General features: G+C 40.5%; 1 long non-coding RNA gene across 1 annotated transcript; it reads right to left on the minus strand.

Annotated features, from left to right (window-relative positions):
• Window positions 1–371: 371 nt before the first annotated feature.
• LOC120794818 lies at window positions 372–12,157 on the minus strand. Its single transcript, XR_005708162.1, has 3 exons — window positions 12,089–12,157; window positions 2,367–2,423; window positions 372–461 (listed from the first exon to the last, which is right to left on the minus strand). It is a non-coding gene; the product is annotated as an uncharacterized LOC120794818 (long non-coding RNA).
• Window positions 12,158–22,481: the final 10,324 nt, after the last annotated feature.

Raw genomic sequence — 22,481 nt, forward strand, 5'->3', positions numbered from 1 at the left:
CAAATAATTGTGGACAAGGTCACACCAAACAGATACTTTTATTAATACAATGGTTTTACCTGATTCTGAGCCGGAATAAACCCTGGTTTGATTTATATGAGAAAAACAAATAATAAATATGAAAAAAATATTACAAATATAATTAAAAAATAAAAAAGTAATTGCATACATTATAGTTCATCCTAATCCTAAACGGCTGCACTACACCATATAATTGTTTCAGAGAGTATTCTCTCGCCTGAGCATTCATTTCAGTGCCTCAAAAACATGTTTTTTTATTGTGCTGGGTAGGAAATATTCAGTAGTCTGGCTTCTCTCCTGGTGACCTTCACTTTCTTTAATAATTACACTGATGGCAGAGCTCTAAGTGACTTTTCTGCCCCAAGGAGGCCATTAAAACACATTTCTCAGCCAACCAAACGGTGCATAGACGCTTGCCTCAATTAGCCTCAGAAATGGCCCTGAAATAAAAAAACAACCCAAATGTTTTAAACAATAGGGTTTTGGTGTGCATGTGTTATTGTAAGCATCACTCCAGGCCACAAAAATCATTGAGATAATTAGCATGGGAGTTATCATCCAAATAAAGCCAAATCAATGCCACCACCCGGTAACTGGGAACAGGATCCTGCAGAATTATAAAAAGGTTCTTCATTGTGACAAATTACCATGTTATTTTCATGTTGTCCTTTTAAAACAGAGAATGTCAGTAAAAAAAATGTCCAATTATGAATTAAACTAATCTAATTTTATATCAAATTGATATAAATTAATTGTCTATATTCTAACTGTACCTATGACATAAGAACACCAACAGAGGATAATTAACAAAAAGAAAACCAAGAGAAATGACTGAACGCAAAGTGAGTGATGCTAATGACACCCATAACGACTGCAGTCAAGAGACAGCATCATTTGTCATGAAATTGAAATGTTTCGCTATACGACTTCTTCTCCCATGATTTTTCTGACACCTTTTTTAAAAAGCATTAAAGGTAACTGCACAGTGCCACCCCTTTCCCCTCAACCTTATGGTGTGTCTTAATGGTAGAAGAAATGTGCAGGGCTCAAATCTGACATAGAGTAGATGCATAGCTGGTCCTGCATCCTGGAAAATCCTTCCTAACTCAAAATTACAGAAGTATTGTCAGCAAACTACATTCCCTCTGCAGGATGTCAACATCTATAAATAGTATAAATAGTTTTTAAAAGTAGCATAAAATGGAAATACTCAAATATAGTTCAAGTACATCAAAAATGTACTTGGACTATACTTGAGTATTACTTAAGCAGTGATGACATGATTTAGAATGACTGGGGACTATTGAGATGCACAAACCAAACCAACATTGGGTAATCATCAGAATTGACTTTTGCAATAAAGATCATCAAAGTACCCACTTGAATATGATCCTGCGCACATACATGAGTTGTTAAACACTAGGCACACTCATATACTTCCCTATATGTATCTGCATTTGTTCCTTCGACACAAAGTACGTGTATTGTACTGTGTTGTGTCTGTTCTTTTTAGTCACTGGTGTTGGAATAATATTGCATTTGATGTAAGTCAGTGGTCTAGGACTTAAGTCCTATGATAACAGTATAACAACACTTGGCTGCTGAATAGCATAATAACCCAAGGAGTTGTCAAATCCACGGCATCCAACACAGCACATGAATGCAACTCTGTTTGGAATCCAACTCTAAGTACTGTATGTTTCATGGCCGTGACATACTCATAATTCTTTCCTGTATTTCTTTCTCCTCTCTGATTCTTTGTATTTTAATACTGAACAGAAATAGAGGAATTACTCATTTTGCACTCACAAGGAACATTTGTTGTACAATACTCAGCTGTTGACTTTTCTGGCTTAGTTAAGTGTCCTTGTTGTTGATGGTGTTCTGAGTTGGTATGTGTTTGATTTGTATAATTCATGGATACAGTTTCCTTTCAAGAACTGAAAGGTATTATATTCAAGTACAGCGAAGTACTGTAAACTGAATTGAACCGAACAGGAAAAAAGTCTCTGAGCTTTAGACAGTCACGATCAGATCATCAATAATGATTTGACAAAAACATACATACTGTAATAGGGGAGCTGTTATAATAGCATCAATATCACGTCAAAATTCACTCATGTAAAGTGTATCTAAGGTCAACCAATGATCAAATACTGAGCTGCAGGAATGGGCATATGACAAAACACGTTTAGAGATCACATTCATCTGCATTCACTGTGCTAGAAACAGGCCTTTAACAAAAAAACAAAAAACAAAAAAGAAAAAAAACTAACAAAACTGCCATTTTCCTAGGAGATCACAAAAACATGTATTCACAGTTGGTCTCCATGGTGCTCGCTTACCTTGTAGTGAAATACGCTTGCTCAGCCAGTCACGCTGAAGTGTTGAAGCTGCAGTGCCTAAGAGAGTCCAACAAATAAATACGTAAATAAAGGGTCCCCGGTTATGTAGTCACATTGAGCTGCAAAACAGAAAAGCCAACCCAACGACGTAATGTGAGCCACACAAAATATTATTTTTGTATGAGTGGCTCAGTTTATAATCAGGTAATAGTGATTAAACTAAGTCTTTAACACAAAAGCCTCGGAGGAAAGAAAAAGTTTATCACTACAGACAACAGAGGGTAGCAGAGGACAGGGCTTGCCGTATGGGACTGCTATTACGACATAGCTGTTGTAAGCTTGCCGTTCTGGCAAGACCGACCCGACGGACAGCAGAAAGTTTCCTCTGCTTCATTATTTCTCTTATTTTACAGGTTAGTAATGTGTACAAAAGCACAAAAGGTATAAATAAGCATAGCAAAGCATTATCTGGTACTTTTAAGATGTGTTTACAATGTACTGTGTAGTTTGATGTGTTCATGTGAGCTACTCCGGCGCCGTCATATTGGAGAAGGCCTTGCTGTGAATGTGGGTGATGGCGGACAGTATCTTCCCTTAGCATGGACTCCCGCTCCTTGATTAATGTAGGGCTCCAGTTTTTATGTTTTACAGCTCCCGTGCACTTGGTTAGTACTACATTTCAAATGCTTTATGTGTATTCTGTTTATAAAATATGTGCTATGTTGGTCGCAGGTCATTCATATAAATATCCTTTGAATGCTAATATGCCGCTATCGGCCACTATTTTGAGTACAGGTCCCAGGAATGTTAGTGAGTAGAGAACTAATATATGTGGAGAACGGTTTATATTCCTGAGATAGCATGAGATAGCACGAGGATTCATTTCCCTATTTGTTTTTTTTTACTCATATTTTTTGAATTTCTTTTATGGAACTTGTTAATAATTGTTCAATGTGTCTCAATGGAAACCAAAGACAGTCTTGGGATTATGTGGATGAGTAAGAAAAAAAGGAAAACAGGGTATTTGACATGTGTTTATTTAGAAGACATAAAGCAGCTGACAAGGTGTTTGTTTAATAAATTCTAACAAGACCTACCAGACAAACGGCTGCAAGTTATCTCTGCTTTATTGTTTCTGCTGTTTTACAGGTCTTTTATCTGTTTACATGCCCAGTGTAGCAGGGCCTGTTACATTAACACAAAAGTGAAGTGGCTCATCTATTCTTGTCAACACAAAGATGTAGCTATCTCAATTATTCCAGGACTATAGTAATTAACCACCAACCACAACAACAGCTAATGCCTGGCAGCACAACAGGGCTGAATCTCTACTTGTTCCCCAAATACAATAGTATACCGAAGAAGAGCTCTTCAAACTCAGACTCACTAAGCTCACTAATACGCACAGTTGTCCTCCTATCCGCTGCATCGAGTGGCTATAAGCTTCACCTTTTCACATCAAAGCATCCTCGTTGTCTGCCTCTCTTTTATCCACCATTTTTTCATGCCAGGGTGGTCAAAGAAATGCATTGTAACAGCCTGGGACTTTGAAGTTTCCCCCCAAACCTCGATGCAGACCTCACTTTTGTCATTTTTGCCTGTATGAAAGCCCACAACACAGGCAACCCTTCTCTAAGATTCTCTCCAATGCTCTTATTCCAAAAAGAGCCACATACATGATATATGTGACAGAGTATGATAACAGACAGCATGTCCCCTTTTTTGGTTCGGTGTCCATCAAATCTGCTGATGACACTGAGAGTTGTTTTGTAGTGAAATAGTCAGGGATGCAGGGCTGGAGCCAAACAGAAAGCAAGGAAGAGAAAGTATGAACCATTTGCTCCTTCTGTTGTTATGGAAAATTTTAGCTCCCTAGTGAATCGGTGCGCTGGCCAAGACCCAGCAGGAATATCGCGAATGCAGTAATATGTGCTGAACTGAGACATGGCTACAGGAACAACAAGATTGGTGTAATCCCATACATGTTATTGTGAAAGAGTGTTTCCGTAGCCCGCACATTCAACTGTTAGCCGTGAGTCTGTGTCCATATTGTCTGAGCTCAAATATGCCATTGTTGTTGCTGTTTACAAGCCGCCATCAGCTGCTGCCAACGTAGTGTGTGACGTCATCAAACTCTGTCAGTGCTAGATCACAAACTCAACATCCAAATGCTTTCACGGCCATCTCAGAAGACTTTAACCACACTTCTCTTTCTGGCACACTAAAAACTTTTTAACCACTTTGTCAACTGCCAAACCAGAGAAATTAAAACTCTGGATTCACTGTATGCAAATGTGAAATATGGATACACTTCCACAGCCCCCAGAGACTTGGTGGACCGCTTTGTGGCGTGGTGTGGGAACAATCATCTGCTATTGAATGTGGCCATGACCAAGGAGATGGCTGTGGACTTCAGGAGGACCAGAACTATGTTAAACACCGTTTTCATTCCTGGAGAGGAGGTGGAGGTGGTGTAGGGTTAAAGATAACTTGGAGTCCACCTCAACAACAGACTGGACTGGAAATGCAACCCAGAGGCTGTCTGCAGGAAGGGACAGAGAAAACTCTACTTTCTGAAGAAGCTTCGGTCCTTTAATGTGTGCAGCAATATGTTCCAGATCTTTTACCAGTCTGTTGTGGCCAGTGCAATATTCTTTGCTGCAGTCTGCTGGGTCTGCAGTCTGCTCGATGGTTTTTTTAATGGGTTCTTGGTAAGATACCAGAAATAAGTTCTGTGGTCAAGACATTTACACTTTTTATTCTATGACATAAACTACGTTAGTAAATACCCCACTCATGATTTCTTAAGCTTTTACATGTCTTAAAATAGGCGGTTGCTAACAAGCGGCTCACTGAGACTTCAGAAGTTGTCGGGGAGGTTAAACGTCATCATGTACAACAGGAAAACCCATCTACTTACCAGTCCACCTTTACAGCCTTGTTGTGTTTATACTTGCACTATTGCAATCTAACTTTCTAAGAGAAAGGGCTTTTTTAGAAGAGGTAAGCACGCTCAATCAAATTACAAGCTGGAAGCTTAGTGGTGGTGACGCTGAAGTCATGCGACCGCGGTGTAGTTCGTTTATAGCCTAACATTAGCTTTTTGCTTCTGGCGATTGTATTTAGGCTTAAGAATCATGAAAGCAGTGTTCATTTGTGAAGACTGTCTTGCCGAGCAAAACATTTCAGTATCATAAACCTTTTTTTTGTCACACATCTTATTTTCTGTAATAATCCAAAAGCCAGTGGAAAAATCCCATCGGCTTTTTAATCGAGGGAACCAGGGTGATTCTACCTTCCGGTCTGACCTACACAAATACATCATCCCTGCAGAACTCTGCTGCACTCCACTTGCACTAATGTACACTGTGTTATAGTATATTATACTGAATTACAATGTACTATAGTGTATTATATAGCTGCCATTATATCTATCTCTCTAGAGCTGAAAGGTCTTGATTTTATACCTTCAATTACATGGTTTTGTCATCTTTGGTCTCCTTATGCCCTTTGCCTCTCCAGTGTGCATGTTCTTCAAAGCAGCACGACATCAAGCCCTCAGATGTAACACTTAATCTGACACAAGCTTGACTGTACAATTGTTCTGACTATCAGTACAAAAAAAGTCATGCATTTCATTCTTCAGCGTTCATGACATGAAAGGATACGTACCGTATCTTCCATCTGAAGAGCCGAAGCTAATGCCTGCTGCCCATCTACCAGTATGTCTATGTTAGCTTTACTTAATCCAATGAAAGCTTCAACTTGACTCTGTGAGCGAGAGCAAGGACAAGTCTTGCGGAACTGTGAAACCAAGAAGCTAAATCTCCATACATCAACTCTAATAAAACTCATAAACCAGTTTGTTTGAATAGCGCCACACTTATGTAATTCTTGATATTTGATTTGAACGTGCAGGTTGTTTTTTTTTCATCTGCTATGGGGGAAGAGAAGAGAGGGAGCAAAGCACTGAGGAGAAGCAAGTGCATTTGCAGATGCTGTGAACTTATTTTGACATGGACTAATCTTTGAAACAAAAGCTGACTGTCTCCAGCAGCAGGTGCAACTTGATGTAGACTTTATTATTCATCTCTGTGGCCACATAATGTATGTGCATTTAAAATGTGTATCTCCATCTTTTAAAACTTACAGTAACTTTATAAACTAATATTCATACACCAATCTGCATTAGCAAATAGGATTTGGAGTAGACATAATACTGGCAGATTAAGTTTTTTGATCAAGTCATGTCAAGCCAAATTTTATATATATATATAGTCAAAACTACAAAATATTCACTGTAAACATATTTCATTTGTTTATCTCTACAATGTCCATTCCTGGCAACTAAAAAATGATTACATGGTTTAGATTGTTAGGGGAAAGATTGGGTCTTCTCTTTTAGAAAGGCACGCTGACCCATGTCTTTTCTGTGTTTTATCGGTACAAACCCAGAAAAGACATGGGTCTCCAATGACAATGTCATGTGCTTTGTACACCCAACCACCCATCCCCTCTATGACGTATTGCATTACACAAATGTCAAACTTTCCTGGTTTGGAAAAAAAAAAAAAGTACACATGTATTTTGTAGGAAATTGGGTGTTGCAATGTGCAGGCTGGACCTGAACTGAGGTGCTGAGTCATTAAAGTAATTCATGCTCTCTCCCCGCTTTTATCTTATCATAGCCTGTGTCTGAGAGACTTCTCCTCCTGCTCAGCCCTGTCTGATCTACAGTATCTCAGGACGCTGACTGCTCATGTACTTCTCCCTACCCAACTGCTGGACTGTGTGTGTGTGTGTGTTATTGTTTGTGAGAAATATCGAGAGACAGAGGGCGGAAGAATGAGAGCGATATAGAGAGGGGGTTGGTGTCTGTGTGTAACTGTATGCGTGTGTGCTTTGCAGAAACAGCCAGCAAGGTAAAGGAGTGCCCAAGGGACGCCACCCTTGGGAGAAGAGGAGTTGGTAGGAGGACAGGCCTAGGAAAAGTAAGATTAATGATACTTGGGAAAACGAGTGCTCCTGCTGGCCTGGACTTTAAAAGACAGTAGGAGTTAGTTACTCGCTTCTGGTCCAGCAGGGATGTGTTTCCGGCATCTTTCCATTAAAAAGAAAAACATTCAAACGGCTCTGCTGGATCACAGACAGAGAAGACAGAATCTCGTCATACTAGATACTATATACTGTCTGAAACTGATGTCAGCAGAAGTGTTTAAGGTGAGCGACTGACCCTCAAGGCCTATTTCTTCCACTGTGTGCCAACCTGGAACGGATCATTGAAGGAGACGTTTTGTCAGGTTTTAAGAGGTTCCCCACTGATCTCCTGTTGCATAAACTGTAAATCACACTAAGGTGTACGGGACACGTATTTTCCCAGCATGCTTCACTCTGGTGTGCCCGCGCGATGTTAGCTAGATAGTAAGGCAGGCACACTGCTCAGTCTTGAGGCCGCCAAACTCAAACTGCAGTCCCATAGTAAGTGCTTTTATCCGGCACGATCAGATGAGAAACCACACCAGCAACCAGGACACACAGGGAGTATTAAATAAAAACAGAGAATGAAATGTGTTAATGGTTCAGAGATGTAAATATTTCAATCTGCAGATAATATTGAGCCAGCACAACATTCCTGCATGATCCCACCAAGTGCAAACTGAGAGCCGTGATAGCATCTACAACGTTTGTGTCGCACGTCTTGGTGTGTCCACATTAAATTCTTACTCAACACTGTGGGGAAAAACACCGCAGACAGATAGACAGATATATGGGAGAGATAACGGGAGTTGACAGTCGGCCATTAGAGAGAGTGGTTGAGAAAACAAGCTGATAAATGCTTATTGTATTACACAATGGGAAGTTTATTGAAGTTGTGGAGGTGGCTTCACACCCCAATCTTTTTAAAGAACTGTTTCAATGCTACCTGTCCCCCGGCTCCGTGGTGACCATCAGCAGCAGCAGCATCCACTAAACTAGTTTATGACAGCAATTTATCACCTTTGTCATTGCCCCCTAAAAGCAAATTTTGATGATTATCTATTGATTCAATAAGCAAAGCCCAATGATTGAGCATGGGCAATTTCCTCTCCCTGTACGACAAAAAGGATTCACATTTTTAAAAATGAAACGGAAAATCTGTGGGGGATTGCCCGCCTATTACATGGTGACAAAACATATGCTCAAGACTAGAGCTGAAACAAACAGTCAGTTCATTGATTTGGCATTTTTAAATAAAAATGTCTAAAATTGGCTTGCTCCAGCTTCTCAAACATGAGGATTTGCTGATTTTTTCCATCTTAAATGATACTAAACTTTTTCATTATTGTTTTATGAATAATAAGTAGGTGAGAAAACAACTGGCAGATCAGTCCCTAATGAAAGTTATCGTTAGATGCAGTTCCACTCCACTTCACGCAATCCAACACCTCTAACAGGAACAACTTGGGAAAATGGTCACGTAGCATCTTTTTTGGCACGAGTTTAAGTTTTTAGTGGATGGTAGAGATTATGGCAGATGCTTTCTCGGCCCCCATTTTCAAACAAGAGTAAGGGCCCTGTGCACGTGTACCTGTCGGCGTGGCGCAGAGCGCGGTCAAATTCTCCCTGCGTGCGTGCCAAGCGCATGCCGGCCATGCCTTGCTTACCTGTGGCACACTTCAAACCAGGGTGGGATCAGAGAGAATACATTATCATATATTGTAGGTGGACGTGTTAGAGGTTTTGACAATCAAGGCCAGTCGCGTTCACTACTTTCATCCCCTTTAAACACAGGACTCTTCTCCTCATTATGCACTGACAGTTTGGGAATCCCACAGAGTGGTGTCTGTAATGTTGAAATATGAATACAGTAGTTCAAATATACTGCCAGGAGCAGATGGTGTGTCTTTTTGGACACCTTCAAGAAATTACAATCATGTTTTCTGTAAGTAATTGGGCACCTGGTTTTTTTTAGCATAAAACCATCCATAACCATCTACTATTAGGCCTAAATACCATCGAAGTGCCATATGTACAGCGAATATTGAAAAACGTGTTGTAGTTTTCGTACTTTTTTAATTTCTGAAATTATTTTTAATGTTTAATTCAGTCTAGATATGCCTGTTTTACATAGAATAGTTGCTAGCCTCATCTACACATTGAAACATAAACATGACAACAGATAAAGTAGGACTTTTTACAATAACACTCTTTTGGTTTTGGAAACACCACTATAAAACCCAAGCACTCTATCACATCATGTTGGTGATTGTAACGACATATCTGTCTGTATTGTAATGAAAAATACGGAGCTCCGGGTGTTACTTTGGCCAGACTCCGTAAAAAGAAAAGAAAGATGAACAAAACACAAATAAAGGGGTTTGCGTGATTTATATGGGTGTGATTTCACCAAATAGAGTGACCAAAATACTATGGAATAAAGGTGCGCTGAGTATTTGATCTGCTCTGAGCATGAGGGGCACTTTTGGTCCACTTCTTTGCCTGATTTACTTGCACTTTATCTTTTGAATAGATCTAGTGCTTAGCACTTACTTCAAGGTCTCCCACGGCACTGACGCTTTAGTGTTGTCCCTCGTTTGTAAGTCACTTTGGATAAAATCATAAATGTAGTAGTAGTGAGTAAATGTAAATGTTGAGCAGTAAAATTGCAGTGACCCGCTGTATTTTTGTCACCACCCTGCTGCACTCAAGGAAATAACCTCAGTGTGCCGCAGGAAAATACCAGTTCACCCACATGGCTCTGTGAGGCTGTACCTCGAGCTAAATGCTAATTTTAGCTGATGTTAGGCAGGTATAATGTGTACCATGCTCTTCGTCTCAGGTTAGCATGTTAGCATGCTAACTTTTGCTAGTAGCACCAAAACAAACAAAGATAAATAGATTCTATTACAGTTCATAAAGTAAAGCTGATTTTTTTTAATTTTTCAGGTATTTGGTCATAAACTTTAGTACTAGACAATACTGGATTAAATTTTGACCTGAGGATAAGCGGTAGATGAAAATTCAGGGCTCAGCCTCAGCCTTTGCATCTCGGCTCTGGTCATTAACTGGAATGTAACTCAGAACTTTCCGCGTCCTAAGGACAAAGCAAGGTGAAGTTTGGAGGGCAGCTGGGGTTGCAGAACGCTGAATACCGAGGGAAGGGACCGAGGATGGCCTCATGCAGTGCTGGATGTCAGGCCTGAGTCAATTCCAGACTCCACCGTGGTGCGGTGGAGGAGTAATGAGCACCAGGCGGAAACACGGGGCATTTAATGGGATTACACAAGGAGACGTTAATCTAGGGAGAGCAGGTGGGGAATTAAACATGATCAGAGAGCTGCACTGAGAAGGATGGAAGAGGGGCCTGGAGAGTCGGAAGGGAAGAAGGTAAAGAGTGGGAGACAATACCGGAGAGAGAAAGTACCACAGAAAGTCAGAGGATAGAAACGCTACTTAGTTACTCATTATCATTTCTGCTCCCCTAGTCCCTTATTTTAAAGAGTGGCTCAAATTATCTTTAGTGTTTTTTGCAAGAAATTAGACGAGAAAAACTTTGCTTGTAAGACCAAGCTAAACGTTTATAAAAATGGCTCATCTCCTTTCTCTGAGGATACGGAATCTCTCTCTCTCTCTCACTGTGTGTATGTTTGTGTTAGGCAGCTGGTTTTTTCTTGAGGTGGATACATTACCAATATACAATAACTGTCTGGCTGAAGCCCATTAGCCCATGGCACACTGAGCTGTAAAGGTAGAGGAGTGAAAGGACCCTTTGATAAGCAGCCAACCCCAGAGGACAGCAAGTGCTTCATTGAATGAAACAACAATTAAATTACTGGCTGCAGTCTTTGCTGGCCTTATTAAATCCCTCACTGCGAATTGACTATTCCGATTTTGTAATTTAGCTTCTAAAGCCGCAAACTGATTTAGAAATCTGGTACTGTCGATGCAGATTCCAGACACTATGACCTTGCCTGTGAAGGTGTGTGACATCTTAATTGGTTTAGAACACAATCAGCCACAGCAGAGTAAAATGTATTGAAATTAAGATTTGCTCAGGCATAAAGAAATGTCGCCGCGGCCGACGCCCATTGTTGTGCTAATTAAAGTCAGTTCTGTAGAAACCTTTCAGTGGGAAACCGTTCTCCGCCCCTTGCCACAGCCTGTACCAGGACTTTTGACACTTTTTTTTTTTCCACTGGGGGGGTGAGGCAGGGTGGGGGTATACACGACATGACTAATGCAACTTTTTCTCTTTTATTCAATTATTTTGTAAATGTTTTATTTCATCTGGATATAAAACAAAGTAGTTTTCTTAATGTTTAACTTCCTTCTTGCCACAGCTTCTCTGTTTACCCTTGCTTGCTCAGTAGAGATGCTACAATATGCCAAGACTCAAAATTAAGGCAGATGTGGAGGGTCAGTTAATTAACCATCCTAGTAAACTAAACCACTGTCAAAGCCAGGTCTTGCTACTCCCCAAAAAAGACGTCATGTCTCAGCAAAAACAATGGTTCCTGATGGACGACACTGTTTTAAAGAAGAATGGACAGAGTATATGTTTGTTGTCCTGCTACGCACCAAAACGAGTCTACAGCGGGAACTTTGGAAACATGCTTCCACTAAACGTGCCTGCCACCTGGGAACCCCGTTGTGTTTCAAGCTTGATGGGAGGACGTCTCCGTTTGTTTCTTTGTGATGGGAGTTCTATTTCCCTGAACTGGGGAGAAGAGGTCTTGACTCACCCATGGTCGCTGGACTGGATGCACCCACGTGGCTCTCCACTCTCCACCGTTGCTCTCCTGGTATTTCCCAGGTGTGCTGTATCAGTGGCTAATTAAGAATCAGTCCTGTCTGTGTAACATCAGTGCTGACGCTCACATTTCCTCCAAAATAAAAGCCCTATCATAACACCTGGCTGTAGTGGAAGCGCTTCTTGTTACTGTTAGAAAAGAACATAACCTTGTCATTTGGGTCAAATTTATACGAGCAAAGTGTAGGAATTATATTTGTTTTCTATTAAAGACAAAAGCAGTTGTTTCATTTGAATTAAGTGATTTCATTTTTTGTTTAGTAAGTTTATTGCACTTCATTTCAGAAACATGTACCATGTCTATCTTCGACTATGACCTGGCACATGGCGCAAAATAAAGTACAGTGTAAATACATTTTCTCCACGTGGACTTACTTATTATTAAATGGTAAATGTAGGCCACATTCATTGGAATATAATTTGGCTTTCCACTCCTATTCTTACAGCACATTTCGGTAAAATGCTAATCATCATTAAGGGCAAACCAGATTTATTCCACAAAGCCTAGTTTATTCAGTAGCCCTGACACTCTCCAGTGGATCCCCAGAATGTTTATGGTTTCTGCCAGAGCTTCCTCCTGCACTGCAGTAAAAAACAAAAGTGTGATAGTTCTGGTTTAGACCATCTATACTTTCGTACTGTATACCCTATCAACCACAGTATTAAACGCAGTTACTGGATTCAATGTTGTGGCTGATCGGTCTATTTTAAGTGGCATTGTGTGTACCCAAACATAAACACTGACTCAGCAGGCAGGATAGTAGACTAGAGAGAGCCCAAACAGGCAAACAGAACCAAAGCAGGCAGCAGACAGTCAAAGGGCAGACAGGTGGTCCAAACATGCAGGTAACAGATAACATGCAGGTAACAGGCAGGCAGAGAATTGGCAGAACCGCCAACTCACAAAGGGAGCACAGGCAATCTGGAGGCTAGTGACTGAGAGCTGCACACACGGAGGCTGATTGCAAAATGAGGAGCAGTTGGGCAGAAGAGTGCCTTTTAGCATTACTAACTGTAATGCTAGTGGGCACGAGACAAGTTTCATTTGTGATGATGAACAGTAGAATTTTTCATGCTGACATTTTGTATTGAAACCACATTTTCTCTTTGAAAGCGGTTACATACCCTTTCAGAGCTAGAGAAAAAAAATGCTCTCTTGAAAACAGGAAAAAGAAATCTTTGCCATACCCCAATAAAATCAGCAGGTTAGAATTTTATTGACTTCCAGACCATAAAAAAAATTCAGCAAACACATAGATGATTTGAAATTGCCAACAGATCCCCCATTAAATAAGGTCCCAGTCCAGTCACAGAGCAGTCAGTGAAATATGGCCTGTTCATCAGCCTTTAGTGCTTTGACTGCTGCTCAGGCTTGTGTGTTAGAGAAAGAAAAACTGTGATAGTCTGTGTGTGTGTGTGTTTGTGTGTGTGTGTGAGAATGTCCGTGAGCATACCCTCTTTATAGAGCTGGGGGAGGCACAGTTCTGCTGTAAGAAATAAACTCTGGCATAAGAGGAGGAAAGAAAAAAATATAAATAAACAACGCGAACAAGCAGCTCGTTCGGGGAACATGAGCCCTCCCTCCCAATCTATCCACACAATCATCCACTTAACCCGACCAGGCCAACAAGTGAAAAGAGACTGCGGAACACCAAACATGCACTGACACGTGCGCACATATACACCCACAAATACAGAAACCCACCCTCACACGTAACACACAATGTATGGCACTGGCAAATAACAAGAAAGGGTAAACCAGGCTAAAACATTATCAGGCAATGGCTTTTAAGGTTAAGTCTGGCTTTATTTCATCTTGTTATTACTATTAGCAAATTTCCCTGAAGAGAGTAAAACCTGCAACGTATTTATCTTACTAACAAGTAATGTCACAGATGAAGCCACAGCCTCCATGCGTCACCATGGAACTTACAGGTTAAGTAGATATTCGATTGCTGTGGTTTTGTTCTTATCTCTGACTCCCAGAAAAACACAACATTAATTGCTTGACACTATCTGATGAGCAGAGGCCGAAAGATCAGTTTATATGAATGTGGCAAAGAGATTTCCAAGGTATGTGAGCATGTCATCCTTATATTCAGTTTCGACGCCAATGTACAAAATAAATAAATAAATAAATAAATAAATCGGGGTCAGCAACACCACAATCCCAAAGGTAACTGGAAGATATAAAGTTTTTTTAATTAAGGGTCTGTAATTTGTAATTACAAACATCTCTGAGACAAGCATCATCAAAACAGAGAGACTTAAAGGGTCAGGTCACCCAAATTACAACCAAACATATTTTCTCAATTATCTGATTTCTCCTGCACCAAATTTGACGTCAAAATATGTCATTTGTCCATGCCCTTTAGAAAGACACATAGAAGAGTTTATGATCTGAAACCCTCATAATTTCTCTGTACCTTCCAAAACTGTTACAAATCACAGTTGATGAAAAATACACCCGTTTTATGATAAGAGCACGCTATGATTCAGGTTTTGGTTGAGGTTAGGCACAAAACAACTTGGTAAGGTTGAGTTAAAGATCATGGTTTGGGTTAAAATAAGTGCTTTGTTTAACTTACTTCCTATTTTGCTCCCTTCATAATTATTACAGCCACTAGAAGTCTTTTTCATTTGCATATAAATTTTGTGTTATGTGATTTTTTTTTTGGTGTCGTTCTTTGTGGGTGGACTGTGTCTTCCGCTGCCACCACAAAACAATGGAGGTGAATGGAAATTAATTGCCTTGGTGCTCAGTATTGAAAAACGCTGAAACAGTGTCCCCTCTACTCTTGATAATTCAAAGAACACACTTTCACTAGAGCTAAATGTGACAGCCATTCCATCCTCCCGTCTACCTTTAGTTGGCCTCTTATTCCTCTAAGACGGAGCCTGGATGGGCCGCTGGCTGCACCTGAGACATGGGAACAGCTTCAGGTAAATTAAGACTTGCTCCACTAGGTTTGTCCCTCCCTTGCTAGGCAGCCTCCGCTTCCTCCCTCCTTGCAAATTAACATTGTCTGGTGATTGTGAAATGTACCCTCAGCTTTTGAAAAGGGCATATATTACATTTTATTTCTAAAATATCTGAGTGTATTTCACAGCCCTCTTCCTAGGGTTTAACTCCCCTAATGCCACGCTGGCTTAAACCTCCAGAAAAATAAGGCAGCACGGACACCTGGATTGTGGAGAAATTAGCACTGTGTGTGAGGACAAATTTGGCTGTTTTTGTGGCTTCTCTGTGGCACACTTGTGCCTCACTGGCACAGCCTTTGAGTGCAAACAGAGCAGAAGCATCCAGGCAGCTGAGGCCAGGATTAGTCTCTGATTCTTTGGAGGCATTGAAATGAACCAAGCAGACACTAATCCCCCCTTTTGCTGTATCTCACCATACCTCTGCTGAAAAGAGGGAAAGAGAGACAGAATCCGAGAAACGGAGCGAGAGAGAGAAAACTTTAATGAACTGGAACAGAGGAGAAGAAGCTGTATTAACTGAATGTGTTAAGTTAATACCTACGGTTATAGGTGCAGTGACGCCACTGCTCTGTCTCTCACTCCTCACACACAGCCTGTAGTCGTTGAACCTAAAATAGTTATTTTGCCCCCCCCTTGCCTTTTTTTCTGAGTTCCTTATTGGCTTGCAGTGCCTTCATCACTTTCCTGCTGGGCTCAGCATAATTTTACCATCGGAAAAAGGGATCAAAGTTGTTGTTGAGCAAGAGCAAATAAGGGCGAATAAGAATAAGTCAAAACGCCCACAAAACAAGGTCTGACAAATACTTGATCTTAGCGTATGCGCAGGGAGAGAGAGCCCATGTATTGCCACAGTGTAGGCATGCTTTATCATTACACAGCGACAGTGAATTTTAAATCTGTCTGCACCTCTAGCTCGCTCATTTCTCTTCCCACACTTCTGGTATCAATGTATTTTGATTCACAACTCAGCCATTTTTATCACTCAGGTGCATTCCTCTCAAATTTAATGCCGACCCCGCTTCTTATTTATTGTGGAGGGGAAGGATGTAAGGTACGGCATATAAAATGACTTCATGATGGCTCCTTTTTGCTGACAAGGCTATTTGGCACTTGTTTGATGTCATTTGTTTTTTAAGTGACTGATTTACTGACAAGTTCCGTCTTGAGAAGCCTCATCACGCACCGTCACTTACTCTCTTTGCTTCTCCGTCTTGTATGAGCTGGGATCTTTGAAAGGCTCGTAGCTTCTGTATTTTTTATGATGTGTTTTGTTAAACAATATTTAATGTTAATCTGCAGTTTCCCGCTGGTGCTTGCTCATTGTTTGAATCCTCTGTGCTTTAGGTATTTTGCTGTAAAGCCTCATGATCAACTTCATTTCCAGACCTAATTCTAACCTTAATCCTACTGATATCCAATACTCCATGAGACAGGCTGAACAACAAGGGGGAGAAACAATGTCATAGATGCAACGCGCATGAAAGCAAGAGGGAAAAAAGGGCTAAAATCTTAATAGGCTGAAAGGTTTTCTGGCAGGAACTATATAGTGTTTAGATTAAGCCTGTGGTACAATCAATGTTCAAGGACAGAGGAGGTTTATAATGATAAAGGTGTCATGAGGAGTCAACATGAGATGTAGTGATTCCACCTGGCAGCTACAGGCAGACAATGGGTGAAAATATGATACAGCTTTTAGCTAAAGGGAGCCAAGCCAGACCTTGGAAGAATGTATGATCAATCTTCCTCCGCCAACAGTGAGAATACAGGAAAAAACAGACACTGTCAACCTGACCCACACTATTTGGCAAGTGACAAAAAAAAGTTTTTCTTTCCTTTTTTTTCTTTGTGACTGATGAGGTACGCAATATATTGCTTTTTTGCCATTTTTGCTGCCATCAAGAATGTCTTTTCGAAATTTCAAGAGGGACTGAATGAAATAGATCACTGGAAAATATGTCGCCTCCCTGGGTTTCAAAATTAGATACAACAACAACAACAACCTAAAAAAAACAACCTGAGAAACTTTTCATTTGGTCTTGATTAATCATGTCGGTTAGAAAGCTAAAAAGACTGCTGCTGAAAAAAACCCAGCCTGATGACGCTGTGCAGAATTTTGCCCTTTGTAATGGGAGCATCTGACAGGCCCCATTACACGAGCTGACCACTGATCCCAACCAGCACACAGGCTCCATTGTCTCTGTGCTGTCATTGAGGAGAGAGAGGCAGGAGGATGAAAGGAGGGATACAGCAAAAAGCAGGAAAAAGCCCCAGAGGTTTGGTTCATTCATAATAAGCACACTATAGCCAGCCTTTACTACAGTGGTTCCCAAACAATTTGACTTGAGATTGTCTATTTGACTGTCATGTTAGTATATCTATGAACTGTTAGCAGTGGAACTGAAGAGTCGTCCACTCTTCTCAGACTGTTTAGTTTTAATCATTTTTTGCCTCGCAGAAAGGGTTTTCTTAGGTTACAGATGCTAGTGGAAAGGCTTCTGGGATGGGAATGTTGGTCCACCACTTTGGTCTAGTCTAAACTTTCTGAACAACTGTGGGATGGATTGGTATGAAATTGAGTACAGATATCCATGATTCCCAGAGGATGACATCTAATGATACTGACTTTTCCTCTCACGCCACCCTTTGTTGTTTTGAGGGTAATGTCTTGACAACTATTGGATGGATTGTCATGAAATTTGGTTGAAACATTCATATTAAACGCAGGATGAATTGTAATGAATTTGGTGCACCATCATCGAGTCAAAATTCTAATTTGTCCAACACCATTTTATGACCAAATGCCTACAAAACAGCCTTTGCTGAACTTTGTTTTTAGTGATAATTAGGAAATGTTAGCATTTAGTTCAAAGCACTGCTGCGCTTAAGGCAGCGTTCAAACCGACATCAACGCTACATGAAGAAAATACAGTCCCATCAGTCTTTTGAATCAGACCACTCCATTGACATAGCAGTGGTACCCATGCAGAGGATCCATGCAGTGAAACTGGTAGGTTAGTCTGGTAAAACAGAACGTGGCTCAAACTGTTGCCAGGACGCAATGCAGAAGACATTTGGCAAGCTGCTGCATCGACCAATCAAATAAGTGCAAGCTCACATTCCTGGTAGATGACTTCGTAACGTGAACCCTGCATTTCTACTGTTTACCTTGTGACTGTCATGAAGACAAAGATAAAAGGCTGCCGCTGTTTAGACGTGTAAAATCATTACTCACAGTTTTATAAACCGCTGTGCAATGTTTGGCATCTGATAAGACTTGACAGTCATGGTTCTACTCAAATTGGTCCTCCTGGAATGTATTCTTTATCCCACCAGTACCAGAAGCTGCAGGCCCCATGCAGGGTATTTTTGGTCTAAAGCAAAAAGTACAGCCTCACAGAGCATGGCTGTAGGTTCTTACTTTTGTTTTCTTCTTCTTCTTTCTCTTCCCTTTAATGATCTCGCAACCATCCAGACCCCTTTGGGAATCCCAGTCCTGAGGTTTGCAAACCACTGCTCTGCAATATATAAGCACATATTTTCGCCGAGCCAAGCCTAGAACCATCACAGCTCTTCCTTACGCAAATCATGCAAGGAGGTTGAAGCATCGGCTCTCAGAAGCTGCAGTCACAAGTATTTGTTCCTGAATTGTTATCATTACACTGTATGTCCTATAGTAACAGGCAGAATGAGTCAATTTCACTCAAAACACTTCCACCGCCTGCAGATTAGACAAAAATAGCATTGAAATTACATTCACATATTCAACAATCCAACTGAATATTTTTTGGTTTACATTTTTTAGCTCTGTTTCTCTCAGTAAGTCAGTCTGTGTTTCTGCTGGAAAGATAAAATATAATGTTATGTTTGAGATTTTCAATTGCCAGTTTGCTTGATTTACAATTTAGTGATGGCTAGTTTATATTTCAGTTATTAATTAAATTGTCAGACTTCATGTGATAAATGGTGAAATGTAATTATAGAGATATTGTATGTATGCCTCAAAGAAATTTGCCTTACACATAATTAAAATACCTAATTTAAACATTTACTGTAGGCCTTGGCCTACATTAAATGTCTCATTGTATTTTTCAAATAATTTTTTTATCTGTGCCTTCCTAAAGCCTTCCTGTCTTGTATATTGTTTACAAGACAGCGTTATTGTGCCCCCCCCCTTCATCTACTCACCTTTATCTTTTTAAATCTCTCTTTCAATCTCGCAGGCTGCCTTTTGTCCTCTCAGCTCTGCTCTCAAGGTCAAATGCAGTGCCTTCCATTTTTACCCTCTCTTCTATTACAATCTTCATGCCATCTTCCCTGCACGAAGCACGCTCACGTTCCTGCCAGTTTCAAATGCAAATCCTATTTAAACCTGTCACCTGCTGCCGCACGCCCTGCGAGAGGAATGGAAGAAAATAGGCCACCGGGATATCGCAGCAATTTGCAGTATGAGCATAAATGTGTTTTATGGGATATCGGGTATTATGCGGGGGCAACAAGTGGACATAGAGGGGAACTTGTGTGTCACTGATCTGTAACGACCGTCATCAAAGCTTATAGCATTGCTCAGGCTTCAATATTGCTTCAATCACCGTGAACCTGTGGCTCTTAATTAAGTCTGAGAAAAGCAGTCTGCCCTTATTGAGCATTCAACTGAGCACATTTGATCTCTGGCTCTCACCTTCCTTCACCACCCTCCCCTATTTGCCCTTATTTCATAGTAGCCCATGTTTGATCAATCTTGTAGCCTTGTCAGTCAAGGGCAAACGTCGGTTCTCCTGTGAGGTTCCCTCTTCTCTCTGCTGTGTTTAACAAGAAACTGGAGTGGGCCCAAATTGCATCTAATGCTATCTAATAACACCAGCCTCTCCGCCTCACCACTCCGGTTTGTTCGATTCAGGGCCAGACACGATCCTCTGTATCAAGCCATGCAAGCTCACGGTTTGACCCCCTCCCCGTACCAGGTCATCACATCACATCATTCTCAGCTGCTAGCCTGACAGCTACGCTCCTGCCACACACACATTCCAACTGCTTTACAAAGTGGGTTGTAAACACTGACACTGTCACATGCTGCCTGAGGATTATTTTCTGGGAAAACCAACATTAAACTGCAACACAGCATATGTGAGAGTTGGGTTTGTTGTTTTTTTCCAGCTGCGGACATCCAACATGGTAAAACGTCCACAAACTTTCAATTTTACTCCCAGATAGGGGTGTTATAATGCAGTCAGCTCGAGGTTCAGTAAGACAAAGGGTTTACAAGTTTGATACATACAGTTTGGCACAAACTGTGACTGCACTAATTTCCTTGTCTTTTCCTTCTGAGTTGTACGATGTGCAAAAACTTTTTCAAGTTTCATATTTTTCAAAGGTTTTGGGGCAAAATGGATCTAATTGAATTTCAAACAACAAAGCAGCTTTTTTTACGAGCAGGTTTATCTTCCTGAAGCAGAAGAATAAATAAATGTCCAAACAAGACTGACCTCATAAAGATAAAGAGCTGATCTGCGGCTGGAGTAACATTGTCCAAGCACCATTTAAAACACCTTCACACAAACTGATTTTATATTTCTGCTGAAGGACAAGTACATTTTTAAATACTTTTTAAGGCAGCGATTTACCTGCTCATAGTTCAAAAGGATAATGGATGACATTAATTGTACCCTCTGGTACTCACTGTATGCAGACAGGAGTTAGTGCCATTTGAGGTAGTTAGTGATCTTATTTAGATGAACGGAATAGTTCGACATATTGGGAAATATACGTATTCACTTTTTGCCAAGAGTCAGATGAGAAGATTGATACCCCTCTCATAATAAATATGAAGCTACAGCCAGGAGTTGGATAGTTTAGTTTAGCATAATGAATGGAGGCAGGGGAATCAGCTAGCGAATCCACAAATGATCATTTTTACACACAGTATTTGGTATTTACTAAACAAAAAGATAGAACATGTTAATAAGTAAGCTTCAGAGTTGCTGGAAGGCAGATGAATTTACCTGTTGACAGCACCAGGTTAACGGTCTCCGTCTGTTTCAGTCTCGCTGCTTAGCTAGGCTAATGGACTCCTGGCCGTTTCATATTTAACAGAGAAGAAGGTGGCATTTGGTGTAGGCAAACACACCTTTTGAGAGTCATAACTGATCAGATTTTGTAATTGTTGTGATCCATTTTCAATTTCCTGATACAGATTTTTGTATGTTTTTTTTTTTTTTGTATCTCACAAACATGTAAGAAACACATTTTTTGATCTTACAAAAATGTACATCATATATTGTACAGCAATATTTTAGATCCTCATTTCCTGATATTCTATTAGAATATAATGCTCTCTCTCAGCCAATGGTCTATGAAGGTTTTTTATTTTTTCTGCCTGTTAGTGTCAGAGGAAGGTTGGCTCAGCAGGTGCCCTCTCAACTTGGCTTGGTGTAATATCTTCCTAAATGAGCTGAAAGGAGGGCCGCCTCCCTGCGACTCGGCAGTCTGTCAGGCCCAGATAACACAGTGGGAGGAACATCAGGGCTGTCAATTCTTACCCCTCTCCTTGACCTTGGCTCCCACTGCATCACTCAACTCACCAAGAGGCTTGCCTTTCCCCTCACTTGACACCAGCAAGACCCCACATCTCAACATTTGAGAAATGGTGACAGAGTTTTATGACTGGCAGAAGATTGAGTGGTTTTAATATATTCATTTTTTAAATGTTGTGGTTCTATAGGGCCTTGTGACAGAACTTTGATCAGTATGTAATAAAAATACTCTTTCAACACTAGAGACTTGACGGACTGCTACAACCTGTAAGGCGAGGGTAAACGAGAAGAGCCGAACTAGTATTACCACTAATGAGCTAATCTGCTAGCATGTTTACTGCCGGCTGACCACTACTACAACATTATCCAATAGACGGTGCTGGCTGTTTCTTTAAACATGTTATTTAATGATGAGTTTTTTATTTTAAAAACGTTACAATGGACACATTTCAGTAGCAGCTGATTACTGAAATTGACAGAAATGCAGAGATTGGAAAGTGATTTATATTGATTCATATCGAAGGGATAGTTTGAGTTTCAAAATCTGTTTAAAAAGAAGTTGTGTTTGCATGTGCATAATAAATAATATTGGAGGGACAATGCTTCACATTCGGAAAATTTTTATTTTGTTCAAATCACATTTTGTTTAAAAATAAATACAGATATGAAAAACAAAGAAATGTGGCTGTATGTAGTTTTACGAATTTTTCAAGAACAGATTTTTTATGTGCATTTTGCACCTGGCAAAGCTTCCAAACTTAGCTTACACATGTGTTTGGAATTCTCCAGTGGTCATGTGAGTCCGCTGAGAGT

Source organism: Xiphias gladius, chromosome 9 (genome assembly GCF_016859285.1).
Source record: "Xiphias gladius isolate SHS-SW01 ecotype Sanya breed wild chromosome 9, ASM1685928v1, whole genome shotgun sequence".
Lineage (NCBI taxonomy): Eukaryota > Metazoa > Chordata > Actinopteri > Istiophoriformes > Xiphiidae > Xiphias > Xiphias gladius.